At 39.8% G+C, this 14110-nt stretch overlaps 1 long non-coding RNA gene across 1 annotated transcript in view; it reads right to left on the bottom strand.

Moving 5' to 3' along the window:
- Nucleotides 1-1912: 1912 nt before the first annotated feature.
- Nucleotides 1913-14110, bottom strand: part of LOC109323100 — a 45574-nt gene continuing 33376 nt past the window's right edge. The window contains exon 10 of the long non-coding RNA XR_002104542.1: nucleotides 1913-2504. This is a non-coding gene — a long non-coding RNA (uncharacterized LOC109323100). The remainder of the gene's footprint in view (nucleotides 2505-14110) is intronic.

Here is a 14110-nt window from a genome sequence, read left to right as displayed (position 1 = left end):
CCACAAGGACTGTCCATCATTACATAGCTATAGACTTTGTGGGATCCTAGGGTCTTAGAAGAAAATACTCTGTTTTCAATAAGGACCACTTTTACCATTTAACATAGAGTAATGCCTGTGGAATAGTCAAAGGTCCTGTTCCTTAATAATGTTCAGTGTGGCTCTGCCCTTAAGAAACTAGTAATAGATCACCCACTAACATACTGCAGCCTCCCATCTGAATGCTTCCCCATGTCTTCTTTAGAATGATTTTAATATTTTGAGGTAGGGAGACTGAGACGGATCACGTTTTTATTTACAAGCCAAAAAAAAATCCTTAGAAGCAATGGGAATACTATATTTTAGACCAGCTTAAACGAGATCAGAATCTCACTTAGAGTGTTTCCCTTTTTCTGTCAATAAAACGGCCTGGATTCTGCCCTCAGGTATGCCAGTGTGAATCTAAAATAACTGCAGTAATGTCAGTGGAGTCACTCTGGTGTTGCCAAAGGTAAAATTTGACCCGATATGTGCAGTGACACCCACAGCAGAAATAAGGCATTATAAAGATGGAATGCAGAAGTACCAGGATTACCTGAGAGTACGTAGTCAACAGACTGCTTACCCTCGCCCTTCTAGGAAACAAAAATAGATCCTTTGCACTTCACCCTGAGGGAGGAAAATAATCATTAGCTTTGCATTATAAAGATACATAAAGTAATTGACCTATTAAGACGTAGACGTGCCTAAACTGAGTAAGTATATGATTATACTACTGTAATCCTTGTCCATCACCCCATAGTCTCCCTACCCTAACGTTACCCTCTCTCACTTGGTCACCTGCAAATTCAGATGGTAAGTTCTTGTGGCTGGGATCATGGTTCTTTGTCTGTAAAGCACTTATTGCTCTTTTGATGCTGTAAAGACAATTATTTGATTGCTTCAGGAGGGTTCTTCCCCTACCCTTCGCCCCCCAACTATTTTAAACTAAATTTTAAATATCCCAGATAAGAATGGACAAAGAGTTCTTATAAAAAGAATGGCTAAAGAAGATTATTTCTTCCCATGGTTATTAAGTATTTGCTATTGTGTTCTGAGGCCTCAGAACTTGGTATTGCCAGAAGCATCAGTGATTTAGAGGGCTATTTTTTTGGTTGTTGCTGTTGTTTTTTGTCTTACCTTAGACATTCTTATAATTTGCAGGAAGATTTCTTGTTTGGGATTTTGTACCTTATGCCTTTCTTTTCTCCCCCTAATATCTAACTGCAGCAGATGGCCTGAAGAACTTATGTATTCTTTTACTAAACACAGACAGCCTATTTAAATTACAATAAAGGTCTTACATTTTACAATACATATGTATTAATATCCCTTTGTACCAAGAAAATATTGACATTTTCTATTGTAGCTTTCTCAAGCAAATAGATTAATCCTTCTCCTTAATGAAAGGGGTATGAGCTTACCCTCTCATATCCAGACATTTGTGTGTGTGTGTGTACATTTGCATGTATGTACATGTGTGTGCATGCACATGTGCACACGTTCACATGCATGTGCATGCACACCATTATTTTTAAATGATTTGGTCAGCCCCTTTCCACAACTGCCAGTCATTTGCTGTATTCAGTGCATTACAATTAGGTATTTAACTGTGTAAGCTTTTGCCTCTTCTCTGTCAGCCTTTTTCTTAAACATACTTTCTTATCAAAATCTACCGAGCTAGAAAGCCCCTCATCCTTACTCAGAAACTCTAGAAGCCCATTGAGTTCTACCATTTAGGACCTAAGCCTTTGTTCTTTGTCCTATCCTGAGCTTTATGACTTAGGATTTCTGATGCAGGCTTTTACTCTTCAACACCTGTTTAGAAAAATATTTGCATTTTATTTCAGTTTTTTATTACTAAAAAAAAAATTATTTTTTTCCCTGTCTGGGCATGTCTCTAATGAGAAATCTCTTCTGTTATTCTGATGTACATTTTTTTTCCTTTTTGGGGGGGTCTGTCCATGGCCACTTGAAAACCAGATGCCCAAACTCAGCAGAGTGAGTTACTGCGTCTTTATATTTATTATTATTTTCCTTTAGCATTCAACACTTAGAAGCTGAACACCTTACGTACAATCATTCATGTCCCACAAACTTCCCAGGGTTGTTTGAAAATATTGTCCCCATAATTCAGAGGAAAGCATGAGGCAGATTAAGTGACTTGCTCAATTTCATACTGGAAGTTGTAGCCAAGATGAAACAAAAGCCAGGTCTTAAAGCTCTCGTACAGTGTTTTAAGGTTGCCTGGAATGAAAGGGGCAAACTCAACACTATAGTTATATTAAGGTATCTTAATATAAACGTCAAAATAAATTTCACAATTTAGTGAATAAATACGTTGAGCTCCTAATACTTCATTCCAAGCTAAAACTGGAACCATCCAACAGCAGGGAAATGGTCCTTGTATACAAACAGCACAAACCATGGGATTCTTCACCTCTCCTTCCCCATACAGCAAGCCAACCACAGAACTAGAGGTTCCCCTAAGGAAAAGAATGAAAACATTTTATTTGTAGATTTTAGCCAGGTGCCATAGCAGTCCAGGGTGCCACAGGTGCCAAAGGTGACATAAGTTGTTGTGCAATATTAGCATTGTTAGGTATGCAAACACCAATGCATAACTCATAAGATAAACCCAAAGGGTGTAGGAAAAACATAGCCCTGGGGCTGAGGCAAGCAGGTGGGCTTTCCCAGCCTCAAAGCTGTGTTTTTAATACACACAAAAATGTGGTTAGATCTGTGTAATGCACCTCCTTAGATGAACTACGCTAGACCAGGCTGGCCATTCTTTGCCCAATCTAAACTCCTCAAATGTATATACCGTTCAAGGTTCTGTAACGTCTGCCTATACCTATGAAATCTGGATCTGTAACATCTGCCAGGATCTGGAATCTGGATCTCTAATGTCTGCCAGGATCCTGCCTATACCAGGATCTGTAATGTCTGCCTATACCCATGAAATCACTGGAGTGCTAAATACATTCACAGGAAAAGACCCAGCTGAAAAAAGGTGCCCGCAAGTTCCTACTGGACAAGTGTCTACATCAGTAAATGCACTACTATAATTGTCCCTAATTAACATTCTTGGTCTCAGTTCCAACAAAAGGAAGGAGGAGTGCATGGGCATTGAGGAATAAATTACATTCTCACCACTAGAAGCAGCCCCACCAAATCATGGCTCCGATGAAGCAAAATTGGGAATGTTAGCCTGGCCTGCAAACAGAGGGCCTCCCTTTATCTTTCACTAGCACTACATGAATATACACATATACTGACCCCATTATTAAAGAATAAGCCCCCTCCCTTCTTCAGATCTCTGTTAATCTCTTAATATAAACATTTTAATAGCTAATGCAATTTTAATACTAATGCCAAAACCAGATAGAAATGTGTACATTGTCCCAGTACACAGGATGCCAGCTTGACATCAGTTAATAAAGACAATGCTCACGCTCTTTCTTTTTTAATCATGTAAAAAACTTGGCTGAACATAAAACAACTTCAAAGACACGTTTCTGTGCCAGCCAGGATGCATCAAAGTTGGGACGCTAACATCCCAATTCACCTGATCCTTCTCGCTGATAGAAAAAGTATGGGGAAGCAGTTTTATCAGTGTACCTTCCTAACACTTCCTTCCTATTCCAGATGCTATTTAAACTTTACCTCCAGCCAGGCCTTCAGGCTTCTGTGATTCTCAAGGAAAAGCAAAGGGAAGCCTTAAAAAGGGAGGCCTGTAAGCTTCTGTGCAGTTACCAGGCTTTCATATCCTTCTGCTTTCCCCTGAAAAATCAAGTATCACCTTATCGTTTCCTCACCAAGATTAACTCCTGCTTCCTGAAGAGTATTTCTGAGGTAGAAAGCAGAGGTGGTGAAAAAAAGGGGGAGCTGAAAAGCCCAATCTGTCAAGCTCCATTTTAGAAGAAAGGAAAACTGAAAAGTGAACGTATTTAACATGAGCTATTTCCTGCACTCAGGAGGGAAGAAAGCATGCTACTAACTGTGTGCATGAGGAGATCTGCACTAGTGTTATCTCTGACCTGCAGCTTAGCCCTTGTGTCTCAGCTGCCAAAAAGCTCCTATTCAACGTTATGCTGAGTTCATCAATGCTCCACGTGTCAGGATCCTAACAGGAAAAAGCAGGACAGACAGTCACTCTATTCAACTGCCTGGGGACCCCATGACAACTAAAATCCCTTTGCAGACTGTCCATATCAACCTACGGCAGGTCAGAACACATAACCCTCCAGAACCACAAGCTCAGGCCCACACCCTTTCCCCTTGTCAACATTGTCACTTTAAACAGAACATCTAGCCTTATCACAAAACCTGAAGTAAGTATGACAATTAAGATGGATTGCAAAGCCTGCTTGTGCTTTACAATTAACAATAACTTGGCAGCGTGTCCCACGCAACTGTTGGGTGGTATGGCAAGAACTTTATCCCTGCTTAGTACTGCATTAGCATATTTAGTAGGCTGCAAGACATAATTCCTAAGATATGAACATATTTTGTCTTTTAAAAATCTGCAATTAAGCTATAATGTGCAGACAGTGTACAGCAGGCAGTAAACTTTGCAAACCCAGTGCTATTAGGGGATTGTGCTAAAATGGGCCTTTTGACCTTATGTCAATTATCTTTTAATAAGGAACCCATGAAATGGGGGGTGGGGATTATAACATAGTCTTTGTTCGGAAACAGTAATGTCTCAGAAGCTATAGCTATAGCCTGGCTTCACTATGTAAATAATGGAGCATTTAAACAGGTTTAATTTTTTGTCTCAGAGAGGACAGGAGTCTATACACATGATCCAGGTTTGGGGGGAGGGGCATGTTTTAATTAGAACAGCTCTCAGGAGCCACTCTAATTAAAACACTCACAGTGTGATCTGAATTAAGCATCGCAAAATGGTGGCAGGCTGCTTTAACCAAAGCTTGTTCAATAAGCTTTGGTTAAAGTGCCCACACCACCATTTTGAAATGCAGGGACACTGAATACATGGAACGGCGAGGCTACCAAAGCATTCCAATTAGAACTCTCCAGCAGACTCGATTAATCGAGTCTGCTCCGATGCATTCTAATTAGAACGCATCAGAGCGGGTGTCTTGCATGTGTACAGGCACCTGACCATATTGGTCTTCTGCTATTCATTTAAGCTTTTTTGCACAGGGTCCTCAAGATCATTTTCATTCAAATAAAGTTTGTAGGCCCCATGGCACCATTTCTTTCGGCATGTGAAATCTCTTTGTTTTTAATTTTCTATCATTTACAGCTATTTTACCACTCCTGCTAAGAGTTAAATGCTTTTGAGTAATTTAGAATGGCCTGACTTGATCCATTTCCTCCACACAGCACAAGAGACGCTCAACCCTCTTTGCTTTGTATGTTTATAGTATATATGTATCTGCAAAATCTGATCAAGTGAGGGGAGGCAAAGATCTTTTGGTGATAGGCAGGACATTGTCTTCCTTGACCTCTGTGCTGCTGGTGGACAGGATATCCTGCTAAATGTAATAAGACAACTGTGTGACCCACCTTGTGATAGAGGCACCACTAACTGATTAGAGCACAACAGGAGAGGGTGCTGATTTTTCTAACACCCATTCTCATCCTCTCTGCAGGGGGGGGCAGAGGGAGAAAGACTCTCTTACAAAGGGGAAAAGGGGGTGGAAACAAAACAGTTTAGGTGAGTGGCTTGGATAAGAGAAAGCAGATGAGGAGTAGCAAATGCAATTTATCATACATGGTCTTTCTTCATAAAACCAGCAGAGTAACGGATTAAACCACCTGGCACTCTTGGCAAGAAAAAAAGAAACTTTTAGGCTGTGACAAAACAAAACAGGTGTAACAGGTATAAAACTTTTGCTTTCCAATAATACCCCTCTCTTCCCTGGAATGCTTTGACAGGTGCAGAAGTTCAAGTTACAGTGTGGAAGTGGCAAATAAATACACAGCATTAGTGTCTGACGTGCTTGCTGAGCAACCAGGGATGTTAATAACTGGCAAGGTACACTAATCTCTGATTGCAACATTTGGTTTACCTTAATCTGGAGGGACAGCTGTATTAAAGAGGGAATTATACTAATCAGTTCAAGGCCCTTGCATATAAAACTTCCCATTAGGCTTAAAGTACAACAGCTTACGCTCATTCTCTAGGAGCCTTACATCTGGTTCTGAATAAGGCTGTCTCTCATTTGCAAGGTACAAACTGAAAACAAGGCGGGGGGCGAGGGGGGGGACGGCTGACAGTTGCTGGAGGATGGTTGATAGAAGAACAAGCTACTAATTCTTTGAAATTTTTTACAGCACAGAACTAGCTGTAAGGCATCTTAATACTAAAAAAAATAAAATAAAATAAAAACCAAAAAAAAAAAATAAAAAAACAAACCACAAAACAAAACCCAGGCATGTGTTATCAACCCTAGGCCATTTTTTCCTGTTACCGGAGGTGACCAACATAAAATAAAATTGATGATGTCAGTCAAAAACAGCTAAGCACAAAGCTTGGCTTTGTTATCTTAAGTCAGAAGGTATGATAGGCCATGCCATATGGCTCTAATCCTCCTATATCTTCCATCACCTAACAGGCAACCTTCATGTAGCATGACCTTATTTGGCTGGTCTCAGGTTAGGGCTGCCCAAAGGGGATTTTTGTGTTTCTGCTATATCCAAAGGTTTATGTTGATTTTTTTTTTGAGCCCTGCAAACTATAAATCCGACTGATTACTCTGCACTCTTTTGCTTGACTGAGCCTTTACAATCAGACATCCCCGTTAACAATAAGCTCCTAATGAATCAAACATCTATGGCATTAGTTTCACCTAGCTGCCTCTTTCCCATGCACTGCAGCTCTTTGTCAGACCTGGCTTGATGAGAAAAGCTAGTGACACTTGGTGCACCTATTGATAAACAATTCAGTAATGAGGGGCATAACAAAAATTACCTAAAACAACCTGATTAAAAATGACAGGCCAAGGCTACTACAGAGCTTCACAGTTAAGGTAACTCTTGTACTTTGGGTAGAAAAATGTTAGATGCAGCAAAATCCTCTGTTTAAAATTACAACTTTGAACTGATCATGGTTTCCAATCGATGTTAAAAAGGAAAATGTTCCATACTGAATATGAAATTCACCTCTTTCAGGACCCTTGTAGCTTAGTGAGCTTTTTTCCTCTCTCCTTTTTAAATTCTACATTAATTGAAGAGTCCCTCCTGTTTGTGATTCAACTCCCTACATTAAAACTCAGATTTTTGCTTCCTTTGTTTAAAAGTGGGTTTTGTTGCTTAAAAGCATATGTAATTGTAAACAAAGGATAAATAAGCTGTGAAAATGAAAGCAGGCTCCAAAGGCAAAAATAGGGGGGAAATGGAAAAGACTGCACCATGGCCCCGAGATGAGCATAGGGATCTCTTTGTCAGAGATTTAAAAAAAAAACAACAACAACAACAAAAACAACTATATGTTATAAGGGCATGTACTTCAACTCTCAAGCAAACTTTGAAATAGGAGTGAAGGAGCATAAGACTGCTTGATTCAAAATCAGAAATGTGTGGGTTTTGCATTTGTGTAGCAGCATGTTGGGAGGGTTTCAATCAGTGCACAGATGCACTTGAAAATCAAATATGGACATGGGGAATGTTTTTGGATATAGCGAATGAGGACTGATGACATGTTTACACTTTGCACATGGATCCAGTACAAAACCATACTTTGCAAAGAAACAATATCCACCATTTGCCGCCTTCCAGAGCAGCAACAAAATGGTGGCAAAGGCAGAGAGTGCGCACATCTCTCATGTGCTGCCTACCTGGCACCCGATACACCGACTCTTCTGCCCAAAATGTCACTCAAGTGTCATTGGTTTTATTTTTAATGGTTTGCTTTAGGGGAGGAGGATTCTAAAGAATGTTGCAAGACCCGGTCATTTGATAACAGCAGCTTATTTCTGAAGGGAAAAGAAATTCAGACATCAGAAGTGTATCTTGTTATTGTGTTATTTTTCTTAGAATAAACATGTCAAGCTGGAATGGCTGAGTGAGTATGTGAGCCCAATCTTCAGCCAGTGAAAATTAGCATAGTTGCACAGGCTTCCATAGAACAATGCCAATATACCACAGCTCAGGATCTGGCTCCATACTCCTCACAAGAGGTAATTTATGGCTCATAAGTAACATATGTCACAAATTATGCTGAGATGTTGATGAAAGTTTAGCGAGATGGTAGCAACTTTTTTTTTTTTTTTTAACACAATAGCAGTTGCAGACAATCACAAATGGCTAGAATATAATGTATCCCCCTGAAAAGCCACTTGAATTTATACTATGAAGTAATCTTTTGTGAACACTTTCCAAATTGTGAAACATACTTTGCATTTTAAAAGGAGGAGGCAAAAGTTCGCGATTGATGAAAAGAGAGGAAAAGCATCTGTTCCACACTTTTTGCTAATCAGAGATTAAAGGAAAAGTACATGAATTAATATGTTAAGTTTTAGATTCTTATATGAATAGTTTGTTTAATGAAACGTCTTAAAAACCCATTTCTTACAGTTCAAATAGACCTTTAGACACTTGACTTCTGATTATTAATAATAAGCACCCCATTTTCCTTCACACTTTCCAGATAAATACAGAATATGAAAGCTCATTTCCTCATCAACTTAAATATTACATAAAGAACTGCAAACAGTGCAAACATAGGAGTTGATCTGGCTTTCACCAAGGCTGGTTTTGTAGAAGTGTAACTCCACTGACTTCACTGGGTTTACATCCAATTTGCATCAGTATAAATGAGGTCAAAATCTAGTTCTGAATCATGAAAGGGCCAGAGACCTGACAATATAAATCTGACTAAAAGCACATAAATCTGCAGGTTCTTTTGACCCTGTAGTTTCTGACACCATACCAAACAGAAATCTGCTGTTGTGCTTTCATGGCTCTAACATCTTATGCTACGGAGCACACCACAAAGGCCTATCCTGAGTTATCTAAATGAAGTAAATCTACCTGACTTTTGCTATTTGATTTTATGGGGTCTGTCTATATACAAGGTACTAAAATATGCTTACTAACAACTTAACTGTTCTGAGGATCTGATTCTCCTTGGCACTAAGGTCCTTTGCACCCTTTATGCTGCCAGAGTAATACAAAGGGGCATCCACATAAAGGAACATTACGTTCCACATGTATTCTGCTCCCAAATACACCTTTGTAATTCAGAGCCATGCCGTGTGCTTGAACAGGATTACTTTTGGTTTACATCAATCCCAGCCAGTTCAGCCAATTAAAAAGCTCTGCCTTTACCCCATTTATTTCAATCAGCAAACTCTCTAATCGGTTAATCAATGTATAAAAGCAGGTTCCTGGTAAAGACAAATTAATATTTCTTCACAGTTGTGATAAAGGCCATATTTATTTCCGGAGTTCTGCATGCATTACCCAGTCTGTTCTTATTTGGTAGGTGTTGAAAGTAAAATTCTCTCACATGCACAGTCTGCACAAAGTCTGTACAAAATCCACCCTCCCTACTGACAGGCATGGTGGGAGACAGCCCCAGAAGCTTCTGCACCAAACCCAGAATTTCAGCCCCGGCCTACCAGGTCTGTGACCACTATAGCCACGTAACTGTAGACCCAAAGGCTGTAGACCATAGACCCCTTCATCTTTGGCAATGTAGCCCTTCATCTTTCCTCTCTTCTGCACCAGTCAAAACATAGCAAGCGTAGACTCCGATTGAACAGACATAAGAGGAAGGTCATCCATGCAGGTTCCCAGACAAAACGGTAAAGTCACGGTTTTACTATACTACAGCAAGTGGCTTTGTGCTAGGCGATGACAGCTTTGGTGCATAACCCCTCCAATATTATGCAATGTTCTTATGTCAAACAGTAGAAGATTGATATGACAAACCTCAGCACCTTTGGAAATGCCAGAAATCTAGCTTATTGGATGATGAACATATTCCTGTGAAATTTAGTCAAGTACCTTGCAAAACTCCAGCATTTCCTAGTTAAAAAAAAAAAAAAGCGTTCAGCAACTGCTTGTATAATGTGTTTTTCTAACACAGCCAAGACAGAGTAAAACTTTGTATTTGTAGCTCACAGATGAATGGAAAGTGTATTTGCTTCTGCCAGCTAATGACAAATACAATTCAAAGATATTAAGGTTCTCAGGTTCTTCAGCTACCGTTTTCTTGTCTCTTTCACATTGAATGGATGGGCAGTTTTCTACAAAACAGTTCTGAGCTAAAGCCTCAGCTGGTGCAAATCAGTGTAATGCACTGTTGGTGAGCATAGGGGAAAAAAATCTCTGGGTGACACTAAACTGCTGTTTTCAAACTGTATTATCCTCTCCAAGCCAAATAGGGTGTTCTGGGGAGTGATCTAATTTATGAGCCACACCTATGGTGTGCTGAGGGTGACAGAGGTTGCAGTATGATTTTGAAGGCCAAATTCTGTCCTTCAGTAGGTTAAGTTTCCAAAGACTCCGTTATGTAAAGACATCAATGGGAAGCATATGGGTCTAAAATATGTCAGAAAATACACTAAATTAGAAGACTACCCATAATCACAAACATCTTACTGTACCTACTGCAAAGCTGTTTTATCCATGGATAAACAAATAGATTAAATTTGAATTTGCATCCAAATGATAAATTCCCTTATCTAAAATTCAGTACAACCAAAGGTCCTACGAGTGTAAATGCACATAGTACCACTGACCCCAGCAGAACAACCTTTGCTTGTGCCAGCAGAGGATTTGGCCCTAATTCTGCAACACTGGGATGAAATCTTGCAAAAACAGACTGTGCTGAGATGCTTGGTGGTTCTGCTCCTGGAAATCTCATGGGAACAGACTCTCACGGGATATTGTTATTTCTAATCCAAGTTCTTCTGCTGCCAGTCCCAGCCAGAAATGAAAAGGAGGAGGGAGGAAACACTGAAGAGTCAATTCAAGTTTAGTTGTGGAAATGACTGAAGATTTGGAGTGTGGGGAAAGGGATATTATTTTAATTGCACTTACTTATACATTCCTACTTCTCCACTTTCCTGCTCTTATCTAGTCAGAGCTGTTGTCTTGCTCTGTTGAAGTCAAGAATGCCCTTCATTTAAAAGACACTGAGGACCAAGTTCATTACTGGTGAAGGAATATGAAGTGGGGGAAAGGACTACAGCCTGAGGGCTCACAGAAGGATAGTATGAAACCATGCTTCCTGGATGAAGAATGAGGAAGGAATATGATACTAGTGAGGCACTGGGGGAGGTATAAGAGCAGAATGTGGGGAATAAATAGAGCTAGAAGGGGAATGGGAAAGAAAAAACATTCAATCTGATCAGGAGTGTTTCAGGTGCAAAGAACCCGAGTATGTAACGAAGAAAGCATTTCTATGCCAACATGGTCCCTTGTGCCGGTTATTGTAATAGGACAGGTTACTGCAGTAGGACAGTCACTACTGTATAAAAATGCCAAGCCCTCCACAAAGTGTCCCCCCTGCACTGGAGCCTTTTGCAGAAAAGGGCACAGAGCAACAGAGAAAAGGGCCTTCTGCATTTAGGCAGTCCTTAAGAAAGCATCCTCAGCTATTTTGCTGCCCCTTTGCTGTCACAGACACCCATGCAAAGAAGTCCTAGGTAACAGTGAATGGAGAGAATGGGAGAGGGAAAGAACAAGTGCCTTAATTTTTCCATTTCAAAAGCCTCTCCATTCCACTATACACTGCTCCCATATCAGCACAGGAAGTGAAGGATAGCTCACTAGTAAATGTGACAGCCTAAAGTCTGGGGGTACCTGCAGACGTGCCGGGAAGCTACTTCAATGTGATGTAATTACAACACATCAGAGCAGACTCAATTAATCAAGTCTGCTGGAGCATGCCAATTAGCTTATTTGACAGGCTTTAGTTAGTGTCCCTGCCGCCATTTGGAAGCACGGGAAGCACTGATACATGAGACACTGTGGTGCTTTAATTAGAGCAGATCTCAGAGCCTCTCTAATTAAAGTGCCCCTCCCATCCACCCCCACTCCGAGCACGTGTGAAAACATCTGGGAAGATTCCACGTGAACTCCCTGACCTGCCACTGACATTCTGTGAAAGCACAAGCGAAGCACTTAGCCTCCCCTTTCAACCTTCGCCGTTATAACAGACCTATATAAGCATGAGATGTTCCTTCATTCCAACCACCAGCACCACAGTTCCCTCGTGCTGATTTCTAGTTCTTTAAAGACTCAGCTTTCCTCCTAGTCTGCTTAAGTGCCTGGGGTGAGTCACTTCACTGCTATGTGCCTCAGTTTTGTCATCTGCAAAATGGGTATAACAACCTCATCTACAAAGCACTGAGAAATCTATGAAGGAAAAAAGTGTGGCAGAAGAGCTAAAGACTGTGAATGAATAATAAAATATTGATATTAATAAAAATTCTCAGGGACATATTTTCATATGTATTTAGGAATCTAGCAGTACAGATTGGTGGCTAAACCCCATTTTAGGGGACTTACCTGTGAAGATACTCTTGTAAATCCCTGACTCTAAGGACTAAATACATTTGAAAACACAGCTCTACATTGGTTATTAGTAGTAATGGACTGTTTCTAAACTCTGATATATAGTGATCATCAACATTTGTATTTTCACAAATTGCTAAATATTATGGGAAGTGGGGTATGAATCACCATATCGCTACTGCCTGTGGTAAAGGCAGCTTGATATAAACCACCTGAGGATCCAGTTTAGTTATATAAACCTACCAGTGACGAGCTGTACATACATTACTGTAAAATGAACATTCATTGTAGTTCCAAACTCCAGTGACAATGGCTCAGATTTTTCCTATTAGGTGCTTAAAGTTCAACACCTGAATGATCCAACTTTCAAGATGCTGAGTAGTCATAACTTGGGCTTCAATGAAAATCAGTCCATTTAAGTGCCTTATAAAGTTAGGTACCTTTCTTTTAAATTCCTTTTCTGGAAACAATATTTTATTCCTAAAACCATCTTACTAATCAATCAACACATTGCACTAACCGAATGCAACTAGCAGAGGAGCTCCGATACCCCAGGCCTAAATAACTTTTGAAACTTCTAGTTCTAATTGAGCAAATAGCCATGTATATTTTCAACATATTAAGTCATAGGGCAAGAGAAAGTTATAATTCAGGTTAAATAAGAAGGTATAAGTCCCAGGAGATGACACTAATGCCTTAATTTATACCAGTTTGAAACTGGAATAGGAAAACTGGTACAACCCCTGGTGTAGAATCAGTTATACCATTATAAAAGGTGCTTATATTGGTATAGATTATTCCTTATACATTTAAAAAAGTACAAGAGGTCTGAAGAGACCAGGACTAAGTGAAGAAGAAGAAATCTGTGGACCCAGTTGCACTGTCCTTAACTACCAATTTCTAGACGTCTACACATTTTAGATGCTGCTGAGGTATCCTAGCAAAAGTCAAGGATTTTTTTTGAGCGATACCTTCTTTCAGACCTACTCATAGTTGGAATAAAGCTGACAAGCTTTCGAATGCAAGGACTTCTTCAGGTCACAATAGGACCCTAGAGTTATTTTGGGGCACTAAATACAATTTTGGAGGTTAGGCTCAATTGATACTAACTGTCAGTCCTTACAAATTGTACAGTCTTGGAAATATTAAGTTTGATTATTTACAAAGTAATCATGTCTGATAGCAAAATCCTAATTAATCTCACCTCCCAGAAGACTCCCTTTGAACTTTTTAGGAACAGCTCACACTCCCAACATAGAGACGTTCTAAAAGGCACTTCCCATTGATAAAACTTTCATCTTCTCGCTCATCTTCAGCAACAATTTAAATCAGTGGGAGAAGTATACTGAGAAACTCTGCTTAGAATCTCAAATAATTTCTGCCTTTCCATTCATTCATTACCTCTCTAGCAGGAGAATGTGCAGTTACAAGAATTTTATACAATTAGTGCTCTGAGAGTGCTTTAAATGCAAACCTGTAAGAGGAAAGTAAAAACAAATCAAAGTTAATTGTGACTGGCTGGAACAAAATGCTTAAATCAATATGACGACGGCTCATCTGCTCGTCATTTAGCCATTACCTGGGAGACGAATAC

This window comes from Crocodylus porosus, unplaced genomic scaffold (genome assembly GCF_001723895.1).
Source record: "Crocodylus porosus isolate Cpor-Errol unplaced genomic scaffold, CroPor_comp1, whole genome shotgun sequence".
Taxonomy (NCBI): domain Eukaryota; kingdom Metazoa; phylum Chordata; order Crocodylia; family Crocodylidae; genus Crocodylus; species Crocodylus porosus.
This window is presented reverse-complemented; position numbering and strand designations above follow the sequence as displayed.